Source organism: Onychostruthus taczanowskii, unplaced genomic scaffold, assembly GCF_017590055.1.
Source record: "Onychostruthus taczanowskii isolate IOZ18803 unplaced genomic scaffold, ASM1759005v1 scaffold144, whole genome shotgun sequence".
Taxonomy (NCBI): domain Eukaryota; kingdom Metazoa; phylum Chordata; class Aves; order Passeriformes; family Passeridae; genus Onychostruthus; species Onychostruthus taczanowskii.
The window spans coordinates 803,713-820,336 of NW_024498619.1; the positions used below are offsets into that span (position 1 = coordinate 803,713).

The 16,624-nt window shown below is 50.4% G+C and overlaps 1 long non-coding RNA gene across 1 annotated transcript; it reads left to right on the forward strand.

Annotated features, from left to right (window-relative positions):
* Positions 1 to 227: 227 nt before the first annotated feature.
* LOC121332668 lies at positions 228 to 2,080 on the forward strand. Its single transcript, XR_005952182.1, has 3 exons — positions 228 to 307; positions 1,169 to 1,273; positions 1,348 to 2,080. It is a non-coding gene; the product is annotated as an uncharacterized LOC121332668 (long non-coding RNA).
* Positions 2,081 to 16,624: the final 14,544 nt, after the last annotated feature.

The window sequence follows — 16,624 nt, forward strand, 5'->3', positions numbered from 1 at the left end:
TGACTGGTTGAGAGGGGATGAGTTCATTTGATGTGCACAGGAAATTAAAATTGACCTTCAGATCACCGATTTTTGGAGGAAAAAAAAAAAGAAGCAAAGCTCTTAAAAATGGAGCCTTTGACTGTTGGAAAGGTGTGAGGTCTATTTATAGCAAGGCATGCCATTTTGGTACAGTGCTCAGAGTTATTTAAAGTCGATGACAGCGTGTCTGCCCCTCCGAGGGAGCAGTTTCTGGGAGGTGAGGTCAATCGGATCAGCCACTGAGGGGAAAAGCATGAAATTATCCCAGGCAGTGAGCAGAGGCCGGGTGAGGAATGGGGAATTCTCCCAGCAGAGCACGGTGGTTTTCCTGCTGCTGGTTTTCCTGCTGCTGGTTTTCCTGCGGCTGGTTTTCCTGCTGCTGGTTTTCCTGCTGCTGGTTTTCCTGCGGCTGGTTTTCCTGCTGCTGGTTTTCCTGCTGCTGGTTTTCCTGCGGCTGGTTTTCCTGCTGCTGGTTTTCCTGCTGCTGTTTTTGCTGCTCCCAGTGCATGCTGCTGGTTTCCTGCTGCTGGTTTTGGTGCTCCCAGTGCGTGCTGCTGGTTTTCTGCTGCTGGTTTTGGTGCTGCTGGTTTTGGTGCTCCCGGTGCGTGCTGCTGGTTTTGGTGCTGCTGGTTTTGGTGCTGCTGGTTTTGGTGCTGCTGGTTTTGGTGCTGCTGGTTTTCCTGCTGCTGGTTTCCTGCTGCTGGTTTTGCCTTTGTTGTTTTTGGTGCTGCTGGTTTTGGTGCTCCCGGTGCGTGCTGCTGGCAGCAGCTCTGCGGAGGAGCTCTCACCCCGCGGGTGCGAACCCCAACATCCACGCAGCGCTCTGTGAGCTCAGCTCCTGGAGCTGCTCCAAGTGCAAACGCGCTCCCTCGGTCCCCTGAGTGCTCCGGGAGGGGATGGATGGAGCGCTGAGCACCGTGCCTGCCAGGGGGACAGGAACACAGGGCTTGTTTGGGAATTCCTCCCGCCTCCTGCAGCTCAGCGGCAGCAGAACGTTCAGCTGAGCCTGGACGGGGTCGGCTCCAAAGCAGCACTTTAATCACAGGACATTTACTGGGGTCACCCGTGAGCCTTGCCAGCCTCAGCCTCTCTCTGGAGGCGTTATCGCTGCCGCTGGCACGTGTAGGATTTTCCATTTGTCTCCAAGGCAGATTCTATCTGGTGCAGGCAACTGATATCACCGGCCACGGCGTTTGCCCAGGAACAGAGAACACTGCCAAGGCAGGCGTCACAAACACCTCTCTTTTCACATGTGAGCACCTCTCCCTACCCTTCCTGCTTGTTTCTTGACCAAGAATGGGTTCCCCATCTGTGCTTTTTTTATAGGACAATCTCCCTGGTTTCCATGTTATCCTCCAGAGCCCAAAGAGAGCACTGGCACCAGCAGAAATGCCCGGCCAAGGCTGGAAGGCAAATCCAGCCCCTGCACACTGGGGCAGCCCAGGGGGGTCTGGGCACAGCCCGCAGTGTCCTCGTGCCCTCTGCCAGCACTGGGTACCTCCCTGCCCTTCCCACCTCTGCATCAGTGCAGGGAGTTACCATCCAGCTCAGAACTCACAGACCATGATTTATCTCAAGGGGGTTTGTGGATAAGCCCCTAGTGCAGATCAAACCCCACCTCTGGCTGCAGTCACCTGCTGCCAGGCTGGCAGGGCTGGAGGATGGAGGGGTGGCAGGTGGGTGTGTGCAACAGCCAAACACAGCCCTGATGCTTTAGGGAGCCCAAAACTGGATGTCAGTTATTTCCTCAGTTACCTTCAATGTTTCAAGTCGAAGCCCTTGCACATTTTTCTTCCTAAAAAGTCATAAGTAATGACTTAACAAATCAGTCATTACTTATATCTCATTGCCTGTTTTCCCAGGAAGAGTCTCCATGATCTCCCTTTTTGGCAAGTGTGTGGCAGAAACCAGGGATTATCCTGACCCTGGCTCAGCCTCCCCCACCACCCTGCCCCAGGATCCTGTAGTTGAAAAGGGAATATAGGGGTTTGGATGGACAAAAACATATTGGTGGCCATGAAGCATCATGAGCTTGTTCTGGGTTAAATGAACCGTTTTGTTTGACCTGAAATGACTTCTGGCATTCTTGGAACTGCCAGAACACTAAGAAGTCATTTAGTTGCACAGCCTTAATTAAGCAACTGCCTCCAGTTATGATTTACTCCATCATTCAGAAAATTAGATCTTCACACTGTTCCTAATTTTTGCCAGAGTCCTTCAGGACAGCGTTTACCAAGATCAGCTGTAGTTTGGGGGATTCCAGCTTTTAGATGCTGAGCCTGGAATGCAGTCAGGGTTCCAGAAATGTCTCTGCAGATCAGAGCTAAAGGAGCTCTGAGGAATTGTTGCTCCTCTCCTACAAATCCTGGGCCGGCTATCTTCATTGCAATGTGGCTGTAAACTGCATTTTGGTGCTGAGGGCAGTTACAGCTATGCACATCCCAATTTCTTACCCACCTTTTGGAGCTCACCCTAAAATGAGCTCCAAAATTGATTTTATTGAAGAGCCACGTGTGCTGTGGATGAAATGAAATCTCCTGCATAGTCCCAGTGCTCCTCATACATCATCCCAATTTCTTACCCACCTTTTGCAGCTCACCCTAAAGTGAGAGCACTTTGATTTTATTGAACAGCCACGTGTGCTGTGGATGGAATGAAATCTCCTGCATAGTCCCAGTGCTCCCCATACATCCCTGCCTGACATTCTGCACTGGATCACAGAATCACAGGATGGCCTTGGTGGGGGGACCTGAAAGTCCATCCAGTTCCAACGCCCCCAACACCTCCCACTGTCCCAGGTGCTCCAGCCCCAGTACCCAGCCTGGCCTTGGGCACTGCCAGGGATCCAGGGGCAGCCACAGCTGCTCTGGGCACCTGTGCCAGGGCCTGCCCACCCTGCCAGGGAAAAATTTCTTCCTGCTATCTAATTTAAAACTGCCCTCTGGCAGTGGGAGCCACTCCCTGTGTCCTGTCCCTCCATCCCTGTCCAAAGTCCCTCTCCATCTTTCCTGCAGCTCCTTCAGGCCCTGCAAGGCCACACTGAGGTCAAAGCTTCTCCTCTCCAGCTGTGCCAGCCTTTCCTCCCAGCAGAGCTGCTCCATCCCTCTGCTCATCCTGCTGCCTCCTCTGGACCCTCTCCAGGTCAAAGCTTCTCCTCTCCAGTTGTGCCAGCCTTTCCTCCCAGCAGAGCTGCTCCATCCCTCTGCTCATCCTGCTGCCTCCTCTGGACCCTCTCCAGCAGCTCCAGGTCCCTCCTGAGCTGAGCCCAGGGCTGGGGCAGCTCTGCAGGTGGGGGTCTCACCTGAGCAGGGCAGAGGGGTAGGATCCCCCCTTGCCCTGAGACAAAAGAGTTTGTTGTGCCCTGTGAATTCCTGCAGGGCTGCTCTAACACCAGTGCTTGTGTGCATTTATATGTACATAAATACACATAAATTAAATACAAGTTAATATATATATTCAATTAAATAAATACACAGTGCCACATGTGTATTTATAAATGTGTGAGTGTGTTAAGAAAGCCTTCAGAATGGGAGAGACAGAAGGCTGGGGTATGTCTAATGGATTGCCATAATCATAGATTCTGATTCATACTCATCATCTGAAAACAGCCAGCCAGAAGATGAAACAACTTCACATCAGTAAATACACATATACTAAATTAAATACAAGTTAATATATATATTCAGTTAAATAAATACACAGTGCCACATGTGTATTTATAAATGTGTGAGTGTGTTAAGAAAGCCTTCAGAATGGGAGAGACAGAAGGCTGGGGTATGTCTAATGGATTGCCATAATCATAGATTCTGATTCATACTCATCATCTGAAAACAGCCAGCCAGAAGATGAAACAACTTCACATCAATCAAACACTAAATGAATATGTTATTAAGGATATTGTACACTACCAAAATCACCACGTGAGCACTGTCTGTGTTCAGTGCCTTCCATGGGCAGAGCAGTGCTGTCAGACAGGGGTCACTGCCTGAAACAAAGCAAAGCAGGGAGGGAGGAACGTTCCCCGCACACTGCTCTCCTGTTTCTCTGTTCAGTGCTGGCTGCTCTCCTGGGGAAATGCTCCAACACGTGCCCCCTGCCCTTGCCAGCAGCCAGCAGAGCCCTGCCCTGCCAGCCCTGCTGGCCCCCTCTCGCTGCCAAGGGCAGCTGAGGCTCCAGCCCCGTGCCCCCCGGGTTTGTCAGGGCTCCTGTGCCCGGGAACAATCCCTCTGAGTGCCAAACCCGCAGCCCTGGTACCCAAAGCAGCGCCACACAGCTGCCCCAGCTGGGCCCTCGCTGGTGGCCCCAGGGAGGGAGAGACAAAGGCGACTCCTGGCTCCTGAGCAAAGAGAAAGATGCTGAGAGCACTGAGGTGCTGCAGGCTCCGGAGCGCAGGAGCTCCGGGAAAATCAGTGCAGGTGTCAGGATGGCTGGAAGAAGCCACGGAGCAGTGGTGCTGGGGCAATCAGAGCACAGTGCAGCCTCCTCTGGGACCTCTCTTCCACCTCCCCAGCACGCTGCTCCTGTGGTCCCTGCAGGGCTGGGGCATGAATGGTCTGCAGAGCAAAGACTGGAGGAATAAGAGGCTGGATCCTCTGCTGTTAAAATCAACAGGGGATAAACATCACAAATCCTCTGGACTTGGGGAAATGCGGTTCAAACAACCAGAGGCAGAGAGCACACATTGCTTTGGGAAAAAAAAAAAAAAAGGAGTGACAGGAAAAGCTGCGCACAACAGTGGCATCTGAGATGGAGAGAGCACAGCCAAGCTTTTCTCCTGCTGGAGGTGGAAAACGCTGCCCAAATGCTGTGAGCCGGGGGCAGGAGGCTGGGAAGGACCACATGAGGTGGGAGCTGCTGTCCCCGGGCAGGCAGAGTGTCTGGAGTGAGAGCTTTGGACTCCCAGAGCCACGCGCGCCTCGTTAGCGCTCGGCACCTTACCTTGTCCTGCTTGCTTAATTAAAACGTGACGTGCTGCAACTCGGAGGCTGTACAGACACCCATTACCGCAACACTATTACCTTTATCAACCAAGCTCATCACCTCATTAAAATAAGATGTCAATTCGGCTTGACAGGATCAATTTCCAGTACACCCTCCCTGACTGGCTTTATTTATATTACACTTCCTCAGTTTATTAATTAGAAAAGTAATTTTTGCCGTTCTGATTCTTGCTAGATACTGATTTTCCTTATTGCCTCAATATTATTCTGAGTTTCTACCCCTCTTGCTATTAGTTTTCCCTTTATCCCATTTTTTTTTTTCCATTAAAATCTCTGCAGTTTTCCTGCAGGTCAATTGAAGGTTTTTTTGCCTGGTATTTTTTAGGCACTATCACTTCCTTTTCTGATCATACCATACAGTGAGTGACCTCTGAAGGACTTCGGGATGTTTTTATAAAATGGATTATAACTGTTTCCACAATTTTAATGATTTGTTTACATTACAAAGCCTGGACTTCATCTTAACAACACCTGTTATCACCAGCAGGCTGTGATCGCAGGAATCTCAGCTCCCACCCAGTTCTGGGGTGTTAGAAATTTCTCCTTAATTGCTCGGCGAGTCCTGAGGCAAAGTGTCCGTGTGTCACCATGAGAAGTGCCTCTCCTGCTGGCACTCCTGGGGTACCCACAAACACAGCATCGCTCAGTTTGGGGACCCCTGCACGTCCTCAGCTCCGGCCTCTGACCCTCGCCAGCCTGGTTAGAGAGTGCCCCTTCTGGGTGTTCTTCCAGCACCTCCAGCCGTGCCTGTCCCAGTGCCTGACCACCCTGCGGTGAGGAACTTTTCCCAAATTCCCAGCCTGAGCCTCCCCTGGTGCAGCTGTTTCCTCTCGTCCCCCGGGAGAAGAGCCCCGGCCTCACCCCCTCCCTTCAGGAGATCTGTGCTCCCTCAGACAGCAATTTTATAGCACCTCATTTTAGGGGAGGTTTTTCTGTCGGTGTTTTGGTGGAGCCCTCCTCCCCCCAGCTCCTGCAGAGTCCCTGCCAGGGACCCGTGAGGCCAGCTGGGATCCTGTGCCCACCCCAGGCTTGCAGGGGGAGAGCATCCTTGTGCACAGGGGGACGGGAAATGGCAGGAAAGTAGGAATTAGGAGTAAAATAAGAACTGTGTTTTTATTGGAAAGAAATAGGGTTTCTGTTAATTGCTAAGATTTTGCACTGGACCAGAATTTATTGCATTTTTGGTTTCCTGTTAGTGTAGGGTTTGACATGTCAGATTGTAAGTAGGAATGACAATATATTCACTGGGATGTAAATATAATAAATAAAACATGTTGCCACTGGGATTATCAGAAATAATAAAGCACTTGACAGAAAACCCCAAAAGTATCTCTCCCCTTGACCTTCCAAAGGATCTGGGCCGTTTTACCTTGGCTATTTGATCTTGTTTCTTGTGTTTAAAGTGTGACATTTCACTAAAGCTGCCCCTGCGGGACTAATTGTTGCTGGGGATAAAGACAACTGCAAACTCTGAGGTAGTGGATGGGTAAAGCAACACAAATCCTTTTGTGTCAGTGAATATCATGTCTGAAATGTGATAATGGATCTGATTTTGTATCGTTTAGGAGCACAAAAGGGGGTTTTACTGCTTGAATTAACACACGAGGTGGTATTAAAGCTTTTCATTTAAACTCATAGTCAAATGGATATCCAGAAAACTCTACTTTTATTGGTGATGCTGTGCATAAAATTATCCAGGCATCACAGGGAAGAAGTGTGAAATCAGCCCAAAGTTTCCTCCCTGAATTTATGCCTCTTCCTTTCCAGAGTGTGCAGCTGTTTAACAGTGACATTTAATAATGTATTGGAATAATTGCTGGAGTTTACTGCTCATTACTTCTTTAAAACCCCGGGAATACAGTAACAGTTCTTTGATTTTTTTTTTTAATATGAAAATAATTTTCACTATAAAGGTTGAAGGAAAACACATGCTCTGTACTTATAATTTGATAAAGTCGTTGCTGTTCCTCCGCTGTATTTTAATTCCTAAAATTATCATTTCAGTTGCAGTTGTGCAGGCTCTAGAAAGAGGACTTGAAAGGCGAGTTATTAATTTTTGTAAGCGAGGCGTTTCAGGGCAGCCTCACTGCAGCAGCTGCAGGTCTGCCCTGGCAGGCAGTGCCACCCTGCACTGAGACAGGTTTGGGGTGCTGCCCCAGGGTGGGATTAGCTGCCAATTTCCTGGAGCAGTGCTCTGGCTCTGGCACAGGGTTTGTGTGCAGCTGGGATCCGCTGCACGCAGCTGCCGGGCGCTGAGGCTGCACAGGAGCCTGGGGCTGCACAGGAGCCTGGGGCTGCACAGGAGCCTGGGGCTGCACAGGAGCTCTGGGGCTGCACAGGGCTCTGGGGCTGCTCAGGAGCTCTGGGGCTGCACAGGAGCCCGGGGCTGCTCCAGCTCTGCCACTGTCCGGGGAGAAAGCAGCAGGGCTCCCGGCAGGCTGCTTTGCCCTGCAGCTTTATGGCCAAAAACTCTTCTTTCAGAGACTCTTCTGATCCATTCTGCTTGATTGGCTAACTGACAAAAACTCCTTTCTCACAAACAATCCTTGGGAAGAACAGGGAAACAGAGACTGGGAAAACACCACCTGCAGGTTGTTTGTGATAAGAAGTTATCGTGGTGTCTCTACAGCTCCCTAAAACCTCTCACAAGCCCACTGTGAGAAATCTTATCTGGTTTTCTGGCTCTCTGACCAGGCTCTCACAGCACACACATCCCACAGGGGTGGCTGGAGCACGAGGTGTGGCTGTGCCTCTGTCCCTGGTGGCAGCAGGGTCCCTGCTCCTTCCCCCCTTTCCTCAGCACAGCTCAAGGTCACGGGCTGGGGACTCTGTACCAGTACTGTTATGAATAAAAATATACCTATTTTTATTTAAGGTTACAGAGACCAAGATCCTTCACCAAATGAAGGACAAGGCATAATTACCACTCTTACTGTTAAAAGTGGTCTCAGATCTTCATCATGCACTGGAAACCGAGGGGGTAACAACATTTCTGCAGAGGACAGGCCTCCTCTGGAAGCCTCTGCCTCCCTGACACTGTCATTCACTAACAAAATTGTTATTAAAAAATCAAATTCATCTCCCTGCAATGCACTGCCGGGTGACCTGATGGACATTGCCGCAGTGAAATGCAGCTTTACTGCTTTTCACCCTCTGGATAGTAAATAATTGTGCTCATCTAACATTAATTAGCTTCAAAATAGCAAATAGCCTTCTCTGCAACATGCAGAGGTGCTGAAGCATTTCTAGAGGAGGGAATGGAGCTGGGAAGGGGCTGGAGCCCCAGGAGAGGCTGAGGGAGCTGGGAAGGGGCTGGAGAAACAGAGCTTGGACTTGATGGTCTGGGGGGGCTTTTACCACCCAAATGATCCTGGGATTCCTCTGTGACTGCTTTTCAAGCCAGGCAATTCAGGCCCTTCCCCAGCTCCACTGCCCCTCTCTGGACACAAAGCCAGGGCTGGCTCTGGGTGTCAGTAAGAGCAGGTTTGTCTTTCATACATGTATTCAGCAGTGTGCCAGGAAGAGTCTCTCAGCACAAATATTATTCACTTCTAAATTCTTTTTAAGCTTCAAGTTGTTCAGCAATGAAAGGAGAGAGCAATCTAATCAGAGCAGTACTTGCTACATTTTGAAGTGAGAGCAGTCTCACAATTCGCAGGCTCAATCATTTTCCAATCACAATTAACGTCATGTTAGCTAAGGAGTCATGAGAGAAAAATAAAGGGATGGGCACTCAGAAAAGGAGACGTGGTGAAGGCTCACATGCTGCTCACTTTCAGGGCTCCTGAGCTCACAGTGCTGTACAATCAAAGCCTCCTCTTGCAAATCTGACCAGATGGACAGTCCCCAGTGAGACCCACCAAACCAAGTGTCCCCAGCTGAGAACAGTGACATTCTCAGGCTTGTTCCTTTCTTTTCCCCAGCTTTCCTGCAGTCAGTGGAGGCGGCAGGCAGGGAGGGGACACAGGAGCTGTGGCCAGGGGAAGGGGGCTCTGGGCCCTGCTGAAGCCCCTCTGAGCCCCTCTCTGAGCTGCTCTGCCAGGACCAAAGCCAGCCTCTGCAGTGGCACTTCCATGCACACCTGCATGGGACATTGCAAAATTCCACTGCACTGAGCTTCAAAAAGTCCAGAATTTATGGCGAGGCTGACCAGTCTGGTCAGAGGACGGTGCATTTCCATCCTCTGGCAATTCCAGCTGCACCACACTCCAGGTGTCTTTGGCATCGCCACGGGGATCGTGCTCACCCATTTTAGAGCCCAAACCAAGGCAGTGAGCTGCTCTTTGCAGAGAGCAGCATCAGCTGGGGACTCTCTGGGTTTGCTGCCCTGCAGGAGGCAAACATTGGGAGCATCTCTTCCTCAGGAATTTGGAAGATCTAAAGTGAAGCGTGAACCCAGCAGTGTAAAAGGAAGAAAGGTGAGGAGTTAGTTAACCAGAAGCAAACGTGAAGTGATGCGGTCACATTTGTCAGCTGCTGTTATAACCCCGTTGCTCGCGGTTTTCCCATATAAAATCATTTCCAATTGAAATGAAACCTTCTGAGCCCTGCAGTTATCCCAGCTGACAGCCCGCAGCCGTGGCTGGCTGGCCCACGCTGCCATTTCAGCAGCAGCTGTCACCTTCTGCAGGCAGGAGGATTTCAAGGATAAGGCAGGAATTATCTCTTGCCATCAGTGCCAGGTGTGTGAAGGGAAGCAGTGGCTCCTGGGCGCGGGGCAGGCAGAGCAGCCGTGCCCTCAGCTGAGCCTGTGGCCAGCCCTGAGCAGGGAGAGCTGCAGGGCACGCTGCCCACGGGTGCTTCAGCAGTCTGGGATTGTTTTCAGCAGCTGGAAAAGCAGCCAGCTGCCATGTGAGACAGGCCTGGTGCTCCTGCTGCCCACCCTGTGCCAGCTCAGCAGGGCTGGCAGAGGTCAGCGCCCCCTCCCACAGCCAAACCTCTCTGGCACGGGCAGTGCCCCCCAGGAGGGGCCTTTCCTACAGGCACCCACTCAAACCTAAAAACAACCTTTCCCTGCTCCTGCTTGGTGCCCACTGGGCTCCCATTTATCATCAGCCTAATGATTTTAGTGATATTGTAAATTAAATTATTTGAGCGTAGCTGCTTTGGATCCCCAGGTTTTACTCTAATTAGTGCTAATGTTTTGAATCATCTCTGACTTTAAAGCAAAATTTGGTTTGGGCTTAACAAATGATAATTCCTATCTGCAGGATCTGTTATCTTTTTCAATGCATTAATTTTCCATCTACAAATTGAAATGAAAAGAAATAAAAAATTTCTAGCACAATTTAAAGTCATTTTGAATTAGTAAAACTGTTTTGTGCTAGTGAAATTGAAATGTTGTCATGATGATAATCTTCAAAAGTCTTTATTTTTGTAAGTGTAAGCACTAATGGCTTTGCTTGGACAAGCTCTTTGGGAATGGAAGATCAAAAAGCGTTCCTTTTAAACTGTTGAAACAATACGTGTCGCTTGACTGAAATACTTGATTTCAGTGCTTTAAAACCAAAATTTTATTGAACTTTACTTGATGTGCTAAAACAAATCTGATTTAAATGACAATGGAATTTTGCATCGAAAAATCATTTGACTTTCAAATGTAACATGGAGAAAATACCAAAGGAGAGCTTTGAAGTGTCCCAAATCCCCGAATCAGCTGTAGCTGTGGCACAGACAGAGCCCAGCACCTGTCACACTTCAGAGCAGTCCTGGGCAGGGCTCACCTGTCCAGGGACTGCTCCTCAGGCAGGGAACGAGGGAGCTCCACCAGCCTGAGTGACTCCTGTCCTCCCAGCAGGGCAGGGACTCCAACCCTCCCGCTGGAATTGCCAGGATTTGCCTTTTCCCAGGTCTGGGGGAAGGCAGCTCTGCAGAGGAGCTGTCCTCAGGGACCTGCTAAAGAGAAGAAAACTCTCCCAGAGGTTGTGTGCGTACCTAAAGTTGGTCCTGTAATGTGTCTGAACATTTTTTAGATCAGAAATCTCTTAATTAGTCCTGTTGCATTGAAGCAGCGTGCTCTGCATGGGATTCAGTCATCCCTAAAATTATTTGCTAAAATAAATGAGTAGAGAAATGACATTATTTATTAGAATTTTATCTAAAACTGGGGCTTGACATAAGGAGAACCAAGTTACAAGTTTTTAACATCAACAGTTCCTGGCATGGACACGAGAGCTGTGTGTGAGCAGCAAAACCTTCCCAACAATGGTTTGTGTTTACAAAACATTGGTACTGCTGTCACTCCAAAGGAAACCCACTTTTATTTACAGAGGGCATTCCTTGGGGTGGCTGTTCCACACGGGATGCCTCAGTCCTGCTCAGCTTTGCTGTCCCACACAGGTGTGTGTGTAAGAATGACCCGTGAGTGTCCTGGTGCCATCCTCTGCCGTGCCACACCTGTGTCAGGGCACGGGGAAGGAAGGGTGGTGAGGAAAGCCCCAGGTGCTGCTGGGGGGGCCAACAGCACCACAGGCCTGAGATCAGCCCTGTTTGCTCCAGGAGTCCCTGAGGAACCACCTTCCCCTGTGCCAGGCTGGGGCTCTGCCAGCACCTCTGACTGGGCACCACCGTGGAATCCCAGTCCCTGGGCTGGAAAAGCCCTCTGAGGTCTGTGAGCCCAATCCCAGTCCCTGGGCTGGAAAAGCCCTCTGAGGTCAGCCTGACCCTCAGCCCAGCACCACCACCATGGTCACCAGCACACCGTGTCCCCACGTGCCACCTCCCCACGTTTTTAGCCCTGCCAGGGCTGGTGGCTGAGCAGTGCCAGCTGTGCCAGCTGTGCTGCAGGGAGGAGGGGCTGGATGCTCCTTCCCAGCTGCAGGAGTGGCCAGGTGCCGCTCTGGGGCTGGCTCTGCTCCCCATGGGGCTGATGGTGCGCCGGGGCAGGCAGAGCTCTGAGTGCAACATCATTGTTTTCTTGTGAGTGTTTTGATGTGCTGCTTGTGTGTGCTGGAACAGGCTTCTCATCAGTGACAGACTGACTAAAGCATGGGCAAAAACGCTTTTTGTTTGCTTCAGCTGCAAAACAATAACAACTTTCATCAGAGAAAAGGAAGGGCCAGCAGCCTCCTTGTGTGAAACAGACTTTTTATTAGGTCTGAGACTGAGAATGGCTCTTGTTGAGAACCTCTGGGGCTGGCTCTGCTCCCCACGGGGCTGATGGTGCCCCAGGGCAGGCAGGGCTCTGAAGGAGAGCAACATCATTGTTTTCTTGTGAGTGTTTTGATGTGCTGCTTGTGTGTGCTGGAACAGGCTTCTCATCAGTGACAGACTGACTAAAGCATGGGCAAAAACGCTTTTTGTTTGCTTCAGCTGCAAAACAATAACAACTTTCATCAGAGAAAAGGAAGGGCCAGCAGCCTCCTTGTGTGAAACAGACTTTTTATTAGGTCTGAGACTGAGAATGGCTCTTGTTGAGAAACACTGGTTTATTGCAGCAGGCTGGGAGATGAGATAAGAGTGAAACACCAAACACACATGCACAAAAAGAATGTGTGAAAAATGGGAATGATAAGGTCTTTGGAGCAGGTTCCTGCTCAGGTGCTTGAGGTGCAGCACTGCATCATATTTGCTGGAGAAGTTGAGGGAAATTGCAGTATAATCAATTAAAATTGGGGCCGCTGTGCCTGGACAAAGCTGTCTCAAAGCAAAATAAAACAAATAAATTACCTTTTTGCCAAGGTTATGTGATTGCAAAGAGAGGACGGAGATGCAGAAAACACTCCACTGCCAGCAGTGGGGAGGAGACACCCTGCTGAGGATTGACTTTACCTGAGCCTCAGAGGGAGGGGATGCTGCCTGCCAGGGAAGGGATTTGCTCTCAAATAATGAGTGGCACTGGGGCACATGCAGCAGTGGTGGCCCTGGCAGAGCTCGGGGAATGGCTGGGCTCCATGGTCTGAAAAGCCTTTCCAGCCCCAGTGAGTGTGATTCCAGCCCCAGTGAGTGTGATTCCAGCCCCAGTGAGTGTGATTCCAGCCCCAGTGAGTGTGATTCCTGTGGAAATGAGGAGCAGCGCTCTCTCTGCTGATGCTCCAGGGGTGCCACAGGAGCCATTGCCAAGCTGGGTGTTGACAGCCAGCCAGGAGTTACTACGACTGCAGCTTTGTTCCTTTCCTCTTTCCTTCTCAGGGGAAGGAAGCAAAGGACAGAGGCTGACCCTGCCTTCCTGAGACCCAACACAGCATCAGCCCCTGCCCTGTGGGGGCCATCAGCTCTTTCCTGCTGGTCCCACAGCACTCCCCACCCACACTCGGGTCACATCCTGCTTCCCAAGGAGACTTTTCTCATTCTCCAGGGGCTCCTCAGAGCTCCTGACCCTCGAGCCTGGAAGAGCTGCCCACCTGGCAGTTTGCTTGGCTTCATGGCACTGAACCTTCCCAGCTGAGCTGCCAGCAGCATCCAAGGTGCACCCGCTCCTTCAGTGACAGTCCTCCAGGAGATAATTGATGGAAAGGTGATTTCAGAGACAGAAATAAGGATAAAATAGGGGGAGAGAAAAATACTGACATGGTTTTTAATCAAACACGTAGAGAGGGGGAAAAAAACTATAAAAGGCAACAGTGTTAACAGTGTTCATCCCTGGACTGCTCAGTGCTGGCATTACAGAAAAGAGCTGACATTATTTCTGTTATGATGGCCGGGTCAATACGAGGAGAGGCTGCTGCAGTTAATTCTCTCTTGCTGCATTTCTTGGGCTGTGTTGTCTCAAGCTCTCAAGTTTCCATCTTATACCTTTATCCTGTCTGGGCAATAGCATTGAATATTGATAAGCAACTAAATGTAGACAGTTTCCCAGGTGACTTCTGCTGAAAACCCAAATTTGCACTTTTTTGGGTGCCATATGGGTCCAATTACCCACTAACTCCCAAGGAGGACGGTTCAATCCAGTAACATGTTAAGGTGTGCAATATGTGGGCTGAGATTGTTTTCCTGTTGGCATTTGCTTGCAAGAATTTAAATTTCCTGTCAATCACAAGACAGGCAAGTTATTTTCACTGTGCCATTGAGACCAAACTGTCACAAAGAAAACATCACAAAAGCCACAAAAATGGCACCTTTTTGATGGCACAACATGATTACCCTGATCTTATATTTTGTTGTGGTTTCTATAGATTATTTTTCTGCCTTTTTTTTTTCCCCAGAACAAAGTTCTTGCTTTGATGCCTCTCTTTGATAAAGTTATGAAGCTGTGCCAAAAATTTGAAATCTGTCATGGGACTTCTCTCTTCTCGGGAACGAGTTGCAAATGATGTCCCCCATAGTTTTTAAAAAAAGCTGCCTGTCTCTCCATCAGCAAATATTCCTCTGTGACACTGTGAATCTCTCACTTTTTCATCTCTGCTTTTCTCTGAATCCTAGTGAAATATTAACAGGGTTCCTCGCAGCTGACACGAGATCCAGAGGCTGCTCAGCACATCCCTGTTGATGTTTATTCCAGAGGGACTCCAGGGCAGCAGCCACTGCCCACCCAGAGGACAGCAGCTGCACAAACCCTTCCCTGGCACTGGGAGGTTCATCCTGGCCCCATCCCACTTTAAAGCCATTGCTCTGGGAGAAATACCACCGAGGGTTGTCCCTCGAGGCTCAGGAGATTGCTGTTGTTCCCTGCACACATGAAATGTCTCCGGAGGGAGCAGCACCACGATGGTCCCTGAGCCTTGGCCTGGAGGCTGATCCCTGCTGATGCTGTTCCCCAGAGTTTCCCCAGTGGATCTGCTGTACCTGTGCCCAGGGACAGCTGCAGACAGCCAGGGCTCTACAGAGAACCTCCCTGCACAGGTCCCTCTCTCCAGCACCGTGGCCGCCCAGCCCTGCATGGGGAGCCTCTGCAAAGGTGCCCTTCAAGGCACCTCCCAAAAACACCCTCAACCATCTCCTCAGAACCTCCTCTTGCTTGCAACACAGCTGGGCACGAAGGCTAAGTCTTAAATGTACCTGGAAAAAACCTGAATCAAGTCCAAACAGGCTTAACAAGATATTTGTTTTCTATTTGGATATCAGCAGGAGGGAGAGCAATGTGGCCAGAGGCAGCAGTGGAACTCGCAGCCACAGAGCCAGGAGGGGCAGCAGCTCTGGGACCTCCTGGAGCCATTTAGAGAAAAGGAATCGGGTGTGTTTGACAGGGAGAGCCCAGGCCTTGGCACCTCGGGCCCCTGGAGCGTGGGGAGGCTGTGCAAAACTCTGCTGTGCTGCTCCCAGGCCACAGGAGCTGGCCAAGAACAACTCTAGATATTCCCGTGGTTTGTGTTGTGGTTTGTATTTCCTTTGCATTCCACTTTTGTCTGCATAACGTCGCTGAGGATGATGCTCTTCGTTGCTCAAAAACCCTTTGGAGAAGGGGAAGGACCTCATGAAGAGCTGTGGAAATAGGAGACTCCTGTTTCTCACTGGGTATCCAACGTCTGAGTGAGGAGGAAAAGGAGCAGACAGGCTCGGGAACATTTCACAGAGCACTAAACAGTGAGCACTAAAAGCCAGGGGCCCTGGCTGGGCTTCTGTGGGGAATAGAAAGTGATAGCGAAGTCAGGTATTTCTTAATGTAATTTTTGTTTCCATGAACACAGGAGAAACCAAACAACAAGAGAATGTTTATTTGCTTATAGCTCCAGCCCTCTTTCAGCCAGCACTCAACTCAGAGAGCACAGAGACCTCTGAGGCTCCCATCAAGGCTGCACTTCCAGCATTTCTTCATTTTCCTGTCTGATGCTCAGGGTGTCTGGTCTTTTCCTGGTTTCCCTGCCATACCCCAGATTTATTTCACATGTCAGGAATGGCTTGGCTCCCATTTGAGCTTGCTGTGGGTGGGGCCATGTTTTTACAGCCCTATACTCACAATTTCTGTAGGAAAATGGGAAATTAAAAGGTCTCTTGCATAATAAAAGGCAAATATCTCATTCCCCAGCAGTGAGGGATTCTTTGCTGTGCCAGGATTGCTCACACAGGCATCCCTGGATGTGTCTCCCAGTCTGAGGGAGATCAGGGTGGGCTGGTGCAGGACCCCACAACAGCAGGGATGGAGGTTTCTGCCCCCACATCTCCCTCCCCTAGCCATGCTCGAGGCTCAGCACCAAGGCTGCAGTTGCCATGAGCAGCAGGTGGGATGAGAGGATAATGCCCCAAGGGACAGGTGAGAGAGGAGTCCTGGCTGCTGCCACCAGCCAGGGCCCCTCTGCCGGGTCAGCAGCCCCGTTAAACCCTAAAGGACACCCTTGCAAACACAGGGAAGAAAGATTTTGTTATTTAGGAAATAAAGCACCGACAAAGCCAGTGCTGAAGAACTCCTCCTGTCCTGCTCTGAGCAGACCAGGCTGCTCCTGTGAGGGGGGAGGCTGCTGCTGCTCAGACCCCTCCAAGCCCTGCGTGGAGCCCAGAGCTGTGAGAGCAGTTTGTGCCTCCCCTCATCCTGTGGCACCTCTCCGACTGCTCTGCTCCTTGGGCAGGGCTGCCCAGAGCCTGCAGGCAGCACCTCTGAAAGGAAAAGCAAAAATCTCACTTGGACTTCAACCCTCAGCCCAAATATTGATGGCAGGAGAAACTCCGCGTGTCTACCAGCAGCCACGTCGCTGCAGGAGGATTTATGCTGTGTGTATCAATCTTGCTTG